We start from the raw sequence: 10050 nt of genomic DNA, 5'->3' as shown, positions 1-10050 counted from the left end.
AAAAAAAAAAATGAAGCATCTTTAGCATGACTTTAAGCTACAATACAGTTTTACCAGCTGCATTGCACTCCCATTGGGTTTAGAATTGAATGTTTTAGGAAACAAGGAGTTCCTCACTAAGACTCCACTAACGTGTGTATCTTGAAAACAAGAAAGCACTGAACCTATGTGCATGTGTGACTGTGTGTGCAGTGACACCCCCCAGAGAGGACAAGAGGGTGGAGGAACCACTGAAATGGAGCAGGTGTGAACAAATAGTGTATTTCTCTGAATCAGAAGTTGAAATAGTATGAATTATTTTAACGTACTTTGTGGTTTAAATTAGAACTTGGGATACTTCCAACTTTGAAGAGCAGTGATGATGCCCCATCAGTGTTCTCTCACTCAAAGGAAATGTGGCAAAAAAAAGGGAAGGTAAAATTATCACACACGTCATTTAGCTCAGGTGATAACATTACTGCCTCTCTTTAAGGTACTGATTTTGTTTTTCATCATAGCCCCTGTGTTTTCAAAGCATTACTTTCTGTGCTGCAGTCAGTCAAATACAGTTGTATGAAAACACTGAAGCTTTTCTTCTGCAATAATTGTTCTTTTCATTTGATGGTAAAAGGGTGTCTTCAGGGGAGACATTAATTGAAGAGTTTGACATGTGTTTGGCATTTTGCCCATTTTGGGAAGGAAAAATGGACAGATTTAGAAAAAAAATTCAACGCCTTTTTTCCATTAGGTAATTTGCCCCCTTAATAAAATATTTAGCACCAGCTTTTATTGGATATGAAATCCTCTAATATACACATAGGTTAAGGATTGATGCAGATTCATCATGGTGGTTCTCTCTGTAAAAAAAAAAACAGAGTCCCAGTGTATTGTTTTTGTGGTTGCTAACTTGTTAAAATCATCCATGGCTTTGCTGGATAGATCTGATATCTCACTTCCTGTTTCATTTCTACAGAGAAAATTGTCAAAACCCAAACATGGGCAAAAACATTTGTAAAGATTACAAACAGGTGGCACCCTTCTCTTTAAGCAAGCATTGTTCTTTTGCACTCAAATGGTGTTAGGGGGCACTGTACTGTTGGATAAGCCCTCATATAAACGAGAGACAAAATTATGCTCCTGACCACTTGTAGATGTTAAAGATCCTAAGAGACTTTGCAAGACTGAGTGCTAACTCTGGGGTCCTGGCAAGTTGCCAACTTGGGTAATTACATTACACCCAGTTTAATTCCCCAGGGAGTTTAATTTGAAAACAATATTCTTTACTTCCTAAACTAAAACTGTTCTGTAGTCCTCTGTCCTGCAGTGCAGTGACTCTGGTTCAAGTGCTTTACTGGCTATATGTTGTGCTTTTCAGATGTAATCAGTGACAATGAACACAGGCTAGATGGAAAAACAACTGGTGTTGAATGCCCTTAACATCTGCCTAATCAAGTTCAAAATGAAATATCTGTGTACATATGTATGTCTGAGAAAGACAGAAGCTTTGCTATATGTGTATCATTGTGAACTAGCTGTAAGTTTGGGAAGTGGGTTATATTAGAATATGATTATGAAAGACACACATCAATTAATGACTATCCCCTACGGTTCTCTTTTTTTAACCCTACTTTAAAAATACTTGATAGTTTTATAAGGCTTGAAAATGTGCAGCTAACCAAATGCACACAGTTAAATAACTGAGCTTGTCGGCTTGGCAGTTTTTCATTTATTTGTGTAAAATACGTTAGCTCCCATCAGATCTAATGAATGCAGTTTGATGGATACAGATGTTTCTGTTTCAATTTCTAAATGTTCTCTTTTGGTTAAGAAATAGGTTGCTGATAATATGAATTAAGATGAGAGCCATTGCTGTTCTGATCAGATCAGAGTAGTACCAGTGAGTCATAATATGAAAACACATCACAGGCTGTAATAGCTAGTTAGCCTGAGCAGGCCTTTCCTACAAGGCCTACATTAAAGTAGCTATAATGTCACATTATTTCACTGTATGCATACGAGCATTGATAATAAGGGTTGAGACTGACTGACAAGAAACAACAAGGTTTGATGTGGTACCAAGTAAAACAATGCAATAGAGTCTATTTTTAGTGTTGGGCACCTGCTGTGCCTGAAGGAAGCAGGCATGCAAAAATCATATGCATAAGCAATTCAGAGAAAACAGTACTGCATGATATAAGTCATCCTGGAAACCTTGCTGACATTTGTTTTGAGATTGCAATGGTAGACACCTTTGGATGGGTCAGCAGTGTCAGAGCTTAAAAGAAAGAGACTGTAGTCTATAGATAAGTGTGAGGAAAGCCACAGTTCTTATATTCTATTTCAGATTCTGTTACTTTGGGCAAGTTGCTTAAACTCTTTATGGCTCAGTGTCTTCATCCGTAACTGCTTTACAATCAAATTCTGAGGCTTACTTATAGACAGTGAACATCACTAAAGTTGCACAGGTGTTTCTATTCTAAATCCAACTTCATCCTCCCTTTCAGAGTAGGAAAAAAATGGATTTCAAAATAGGTAGGTTTAGATAGGCAGCTGAAGAGATTCTCCAACAAATTCAAAGTAAATTAGAAAGGGAGGCCCTTAATTGACATTATAAGCATTGATGTTCTTTAGGGTGAAAGAGGGAGGCTTTTCAATGAAGGAGAGAAGTTTCCCTTCAAGAATGGAGTTAACACAAACTGATTAAGGCATAATTAGGAAGTTCTATTTAAAAATAAACACAGTTTTCCCTCAGACATAAGCATGAGAAACTGAAAATGGTAGACAATTAAAAACAAATTTATTGTAATAAGTGAGAGGCAAGGATTTTTTTGGGTGATATCTTGTATTGGACCAACAGCATGTCAGAGATAGATGTGACTTACTTTTATTAAGTTATTCAATGGGGCAGATAGGGAAGGCTTCCCCGCTCTTCTGAAAATCCCAATGACATTTGCAGGTGGGGCTGATTTTTTTCATGATGCAGACAGCCAACCAGAAACAAGTATTCACACAACTCTACTCTTCACTTACGTGTAATGCAGCTACAGTTGTTTGTTTCCAAACCTGTTGTTCTTGAAAATAGACATAAAAATACCTCCTAATGCTAGTGTAAGACCAGCCCTGGACCCTGATTCTTGCACCAGGGGGTGCAAGAATAACAGCCTCCATAGCCCTGGCTGCTGCCGCACAGGGCGCAGAAACTATTTTAGCTTTGTTTCCTAAAATGATATGCTTGCATTAGGTATCTTGTCCTATATGATGGAAGTATAGAAAGCACAGTTTTTGTTTGTTTTAGCCTTGGCTGGGCGGAGTTAAGGTTGTGACTGCTGTTGCATGAAAATCAATATTTGAGAAGCAGATTAATGGTTCATCTCTTGGTTCTCTAACGGGTTATTTGCTTTTTATGAACAAAAATCTTGAGATTATAGTAAACTGTATTTACAGGTGTGATTTTTACTGCAGCCTTAACTCTACCTGTGATTGTTTATAGAGCTCTTAGGATATATCTGGACTGTAGGCTGCATTGTAGTGTAGAGATATTGGTCTAGCTTGGGTAATATTAGCAATCCTTCCACAGCAGCATGAAGCTTACTGAGAGCTAATTTGCTTGTTGGTTACATTTTGCAGGTCTTACAGAACTCTGTGCCACTGCAGCTAGTGTATTTTCAGTAGCTACTTTAAATTAAAAAAAATATAGTTAAAGCCCATTTAGCCATACTTTGGATTTTGGCTATAGGGCTTGGCAGACATTACTAATGCATTAATTGCAGAATAAATGACAACATGCCACAAGTGCAAGATATTTAAGATAAGATAAAATGCCAAACAATCCACAAAGTTGTTCCACACTAAATCTCATCTAATTTTGAATATTAAGCATGCAAGTATCTAGGAACAACGCATGAAATCCTGCTGCATTCCTTCCTCATTGAACATGCCAGCCTGTGGGGAGCAGGTGCGTTCAAAGGTCATTATGTCACCGGGCTGTACCAAGCCTTTTAAGTCTTGGGCCTGGAGAGGCCCAGGTGCAAGTCTACTATTTGAAGGTCCCAGGTAGCATAAGCTTAACATTTGAGAGTCTTGCTGGGACTCATTGCACCCTGGGACCTTAACAAAGTGAACTTACCTTTCAAGTTTCTTTTGGTGGCTGCAGGGGTCACCACTGGGGGCCAGGTCCCAGTGCCAGGCCCCTGCACTAGAATTCTTGTCATTGGGATCAGAAGAATTTTATCCCTGATCCCAAAAATCACACATCCTTCTGTACGTTTCTGACAAGGTTCAACTGGCAGTTTCTGGGATCCCAGTCACGTTAATTTATTAACATCTGCTAGGGGACAAACATTGTTTTTGGCACGTTTAAAAGCAAATCAGCAAGCATGAGCCAAGAAAAGGATGTAGGTTTTCTTTGTTGGCCCTTGTAAACAAGCAGGGTAGTTGGCACATATTTGTGATATTGACATTTTCTACTTCCTAATAACTTTGAGTGGGGGTTGGCAAGCTACAGGCCACGGGCTGCATCTGACCTGCCAGGCAATTGGATTTAATCTGTAAAGTCAGGATATCTTTATCAATTTGGTGGAAGGGGACCACCTGTAGTGCTTTTGCAGGGGGTTGATGTGGCAAGGGGGAAGTAGCACTGGCACTGGTAGGCCACCTGCCATCACAGTTAGCTCCAATAAAGCAATCCACTGTTCTGAAAGATGCTGATACTTGACTTAGCTCGAAGAGCTTTGAGTTTCTTTCATTTGATCTGCTACTGCATTTTACTGACAGTCACTGATACTCTCTTTAATATATGAATTCAATATATACATTATGGCCATTACTGTAACACTAGCCACCTAGCTCTTGTATACTGCTTTTAATCCATAGATTTTAGAGCTCTTAACCCCCCTACTACCTCCCCTTAAAAAACAAAACAAAACACCTAGTTGCATTACTCTGTGGTACAGCTGAGATAGCACTTGGGACTCCTGATTTGCAGTCCCATGCACAGTCTTCTCTAGACCACTCTGCTTCCCTTGGAGGGAAATTGAAGTGTGTTCTTTGGGTAATGTTCTTATTAGGAAGTGTGTTTTCATTGTAGTAGTGCACCAACTTTCCCCCCACCTTCCCTAGTGCATGATATACTGTAATTCCATAACTATCATTATACCACTCATGACCATGGCTTGAAATGAAAACATAAATTCTTTGCCCAGGGTGGGGATTCATCTTAAAAAAGAAATCAGAAATAAAATCAGGGGTTGGTATTATACAGCCCATGGGTCAGATCTAAGCTGCAGAGCCACTGAATCTGGTCTGCAGAACTGCAGGGCTTTGCCTGTGCCTTTTCTTGCACTGGGACTGAGCAATGAGGAGCTGAGCCAAAGGCAGGGTGCTGGAAGGTGTTACCATGCCATTGCCTATTTTGTCTGTTCCCTCTTCCCCCTTCCCAAGCCTGCAGAGTGGGTTCAGCTTCTAGCTGGGGAGCTAGAAGCTGTGTCCACACCACTGTCACTGCTACTTCTCTCTGATTCCCCTCCCCACTTTTCCTTCCCCAAGGTTGTGGTGGAAGCTCAGCACCCAGCAGAAGAGAGTTGCACTGGGCTTAGGCTGGGTAAGGGTGGAGGTATGGGGGAGAAGTGGCAGCAATGTAGAAGCAGCTTCCAGTTTTCCAGACTCAGCACAGCTTTCTGTCTGGAAGTTGCATCTTCACTGCCCCTGGGAAATAGGGGGCTGGGAAAAGCAGTGTAACTCCCAAGTATGTGGCTCTAGCACAGGGGCAGGGAACCCCTTAACCTCCCACCCTGAAGCCCTGGACCAAAGCAGGGTTGTTTTGGCCCATGGCTTCCAAAATGTACTGGCCTCTGGCTGCTTTACCATTGCATCCAGGAAGAGCACAAACCATCTGCAGATGCTTCCTCAGCCTGACAAAGGGTGTTTGTGTCCTTGCTAAGAAGAATTTTTCTGACTGTTGGAGTTGGTCTAATAAAAAATAACAGATTTACCCAAAGAACCTTTTCTGTCTCATTAAGAATGGAATGTTTTTGTAATGGTTAAACTTCTTTGCAATTAAAACACAGAAGTGTGTAGCTGAATAATGAGCTCTTCTTTAAGCCAAATGTGTGTGTATGTATATGCAGACCTTAATATATACATTTATAAGGTGTGTGTATGTACATTCTTTCTCTCTAAATGAATGTTTAAAGACAAGGCATCTATACAATTATACCAAGTAGCTCATTGTGAACAAAGTTAAATGACAATATCACTTAACTTAGTGGTAGTACTGTGTTAAACAGCTTTGAAAACCTGGATTTGAACCTTATTTTATTTACATATTTTATTCCTTGCATTGGGAGGGAGAACTCTGCCTGGAAATTCTCTGTGGCAAAGGGACAATGAGTGAGTACCTTTTATAACAGTGAACCTTTTGGTGGATAATAGAATAGAGATAATAGAGATTTTTAACTATGATTAAAGTTGCTTTCAGACATCCTAAACTAAATGAATTGAGATCACAAAGTAGGGTAACGAAGGTTAACACAAGAACTAAAGGGTAGATTGTTGGGGTTTTATCACTAGTGTGGATGAATCATAAGTTGGGGAAAAATGAAAACAGTTACCTCCTCAGACTAATAAGACAAGCTTGTTTTGCCGTTGATGCCATTCAGAATGCCTGATCTGTCTTGTGGCAGTACAGGAGTGATGTTGGACATGTGATGGTATAGGAAATGGAAGCTGTGATGGGAGAGGTGAGGATTTTTGTGGGAAATATATAATACTTTATCTTCTATGAAGAAGAATGTCTTGCATTTAAAAGCTCTGAATGTATCTCAATCCTGTAGTCAGTTCAAAAAAATACAGCATCCACAGAAATCTCAGCCAGAACAATTTTGACATTTTAAATGTAGCTGAAGAAATGTTTGATGCTATTTTAAACTCATATTAATTGTTGATACTTTTATTGGGCTTTTGCCCAATATTTAATTGCACTGAAATAGCAGCATAAATGTGAAGGCAGAATGCAACCTCTTGTATTTAATTAAATTGCTTCTTTTGCCTTTTTTATGGCACCTTACGGCAAAGTTTCTTGTTTGATAAATTAGGAGCAGTCCAGTTTGGATGCTGGAGTGACTTCTCTTTTCAGAGCTATACATTTTTATCCATAACAACAGATGCAGTTTTTCAGAAATGATATGAATAAATTGGTTTTGCCTGGATGAAATATTTTTGTTTTTTTCTAACTTTCCTTGGTAAAGATTGCTGAGATGTCTAGGTACTGAGCTAGTCAGGAATTATTATGATTAAACATTATTTTTTAGAAGATGTGAATGTCGAAGTATGCCAATTTTAATTAAAAGGTTTCTGAGATATACGCTGGAATTTCTGGTCAGAGAGAGAGATTCTCTTCAGAAGAGCCAATAGTTCAGTTTGTTGAGGACGTTCTTTCTGTCAGTTTCTTTTGTTGGAACTATTCCACTTTATATGAATAATTGAATATTAATTTGGACAGGCAGGGACCAATTCAATAGCCCATTGACCAGGGTATTCACCTAATGAATTTGTATGCATGGGCAAAGTTACATGTTACACCTAGACTGTATTGTATCTGTGGAATGCTAAGTGGTGTTAACGGTAGAACATACGGACTCTCACATTAATGGCCAATACTGTTCCTTTCCTTCACAGCTCCGACTTGCCACTAGAGGGCTGGCAAGCAGGAACATGCCTAGTAGCCAGGACACCTGGGGTGCCTGTTCATGTGTGGGACACCTGCTCCGATGCGCTCTAGTTAGACTGTGTTGGAGCAGACTTAATTAATGTCATTAGAATGCTCCAGCATCCACCCTGTCAGGTGTATTCAACATCCTTGTGTCAAAATGGTGGTGGGAGTGCTTTAACTAAAGCTTGTTGAACAAACCTTAGTTAAAGTGCCCTGGCCACCATTTTGAAGCATGGGATATTAAAGACATGAGAGGCTGAGGGTCTTATAATTAGAGTGGCTTCCTAGATCTGCTCGAATTAAAACACCCTTTCCCCACCTTTCCCATGTGTACAGATGCCCTTGGGTTCTTTCTCTGTTCTGGGTAGTAGTGGTATATCCTGGGATGCTGAGAACTGCAGATTGCTCATTTTATCTCCATGGAGCAGACTGATGTGATACCAATAGGTTCTTGGAGGTAAGGCCAAGAGTTAACTCTTGTGTGAAGTGGTGTAACTTTGAGATGCTCAGAAGGCACTTAGCACAAGTTAATGAGCTTTAATGCATGGCTGCTCTCATTTTAAGTTCCCTTAGTGTGATCTCAGTGTAATTTTACCTCATGAGACCTGAGTTTGAGTCCCTGGGCCAATTAATAGTGTGCAAAATTCAGTAGTTCCAGGGGGGGGAAAAGAGATTGCAAGAGATAGTTTGGGCACTTGCTTGGGATGTGGGGGGATAATAGACTAATGACCTGAACAAGTAGTCTCAGAATCAGGTGAATGCCTTACCCACCAGGCTTTTGGATATTCTTGGTGCTGCTGCCTCTCTCTCTCTTTTTTTTTAACAGAAATTTTGTTCAGAACAGGAACTTTTAAAAACATATTCTGGTATATCTAGCCAGCAGTCATGCTGATTGGCATTAATTTATTTTGGGCTTCTCTGTGTGTGTGTGTTTGCAGAGAAAGTGAGCATACTGCTGAGAGAAAGCTGGATACTGTGTCCAGTTGTGAGAAACATTTCATTTGACTGTGAAAAGGTATTTTTAACCCTGATATATGGCATTAGCACCATGGAAGTGCTGACTCTTCTAAGTGTAAAATCTTTGCTTTCAGGAGAGGTGAAATAAACTAGGCCAGATGAGCAGCACCGTTGCATAGCATCTATTAACTGACTGTGGGAAAAGCCAATATTTAAAAATAAAGGAGAGAATGTAACTTATAGCTGGATTGCAATCCTGAATCATTACTACTTTTATGTTTCAAATTCTGTTCTTGGTACTAAATAATCAGCCTCATTGCTGGATTTATGGAAAAGCCACAGAGCATTTATTACATGTAATTTTCACACACTTTGCTGGTGAAGGAAATGTGTTCTATATTTGCAGTTAATTAAAACAAGATTTCTTGTATTCCATTTAGAGGAACTCAACCTAAAGTTATTATCTGTCCGATTTGGTTTCGAAAGATTGGCATATTTCTGTGTTTGTATAGCAGAATGTGTAAAGTAATCAATTTATTTTATCAATGTGTGTTCTGCAGCGATATGAGTTAAGCTTTTTTCAAAATCTGTATTTGTATTTTTTTTCAAGTTGTGAAACAGCTGACACTTTTTTTCCCCCTAGTTGCTAAAGAAATGTAGGGCTGCTTTCTTAAACCCATGGCTTCAGTGGGTAAATGCCTAATGCTTTAAAACCTCATATAACACCTTTTAAGAAGAGTTTGGAGGATGGGGAGGCTGAGAAGGTGGTTGGTGTTGTTAGAGTGTTTTGACCTGTCATGGGGAAAAAATACACAGGAATGGAAGAAGCCTCCTGGGTCATCAAGTAGTTGCTTGCACTAGCAAAGATTGGAGACTCAGTGACCCAGGAGGCCTTTTACACGCCAATCCTTTGTTACTTGAGGAAGGACATTTTGTACCCCAGAGTTTGTCTAACATCTCTCCCAACTATACTTTGGTCTAACAAAAGCTGTTATTAAAAAAACAAAACAAAACTTTGCTTTGTGTATATGTCCTGACCTATTACAGCTATGACACTCCAACCCTGTTTGTGTTCCCATGATTGATCTAAATATTCCCTCACCTACTTCTCTGATATATATTGGTCTTCACTATATTTTACATCTTGTCCCAATGTTTTCTTTCCATGCAGTGTTTAAATCATCACTTGAAGCAAAAGAAAGGAGCTGGAAGTCCCAAGACTTCTAAACACCCCAATTGTACCCCATTGTGCCCTCACCAGGTTTCCCACAGGGACTGTTCTGAATGTATTTTTCATTAGCCTTCCTCCCACAGACCAATTTATTTCCTCACAGTTAAACAGATATAACTCATGGGGGGGGGGGGGGGGGACCCCCTCCCTTTTTTTTTTAAAAAAATTTTTTTTG

General features: G+C 39.6%; 1 protein-coding gene across 1 annotated transcript in view; it reads left to right on the top strand.

Moving 5' to 3' along the window:
• The window catches only part of CDH18 (cadherin 18), a 627153-nt gene that overhangs the window by 915 nt on the left and 616188 nt on the right, over nucleotides 1-10050 (top strand). The window lies entirely within an intron of this gene.

This window comes from Gavialis gangeticus, unplaced genomic scaffold (assembly GCF_001723915.1).
Source record: "Gavialis gangeticus isolate Ggan-Ray unplaced genomic scaffold, GavGan_comp1, whole genome shotgun sequence".
Lineage (NCBI taxonomy): Eukaryota > Metazoa > Chordata > Crocodylia > Gavialidae > Gavialis > Gavialis gangeticus.
This window is presented reverse-complemented; position numbering and strand designations above follow the sequence as displayed.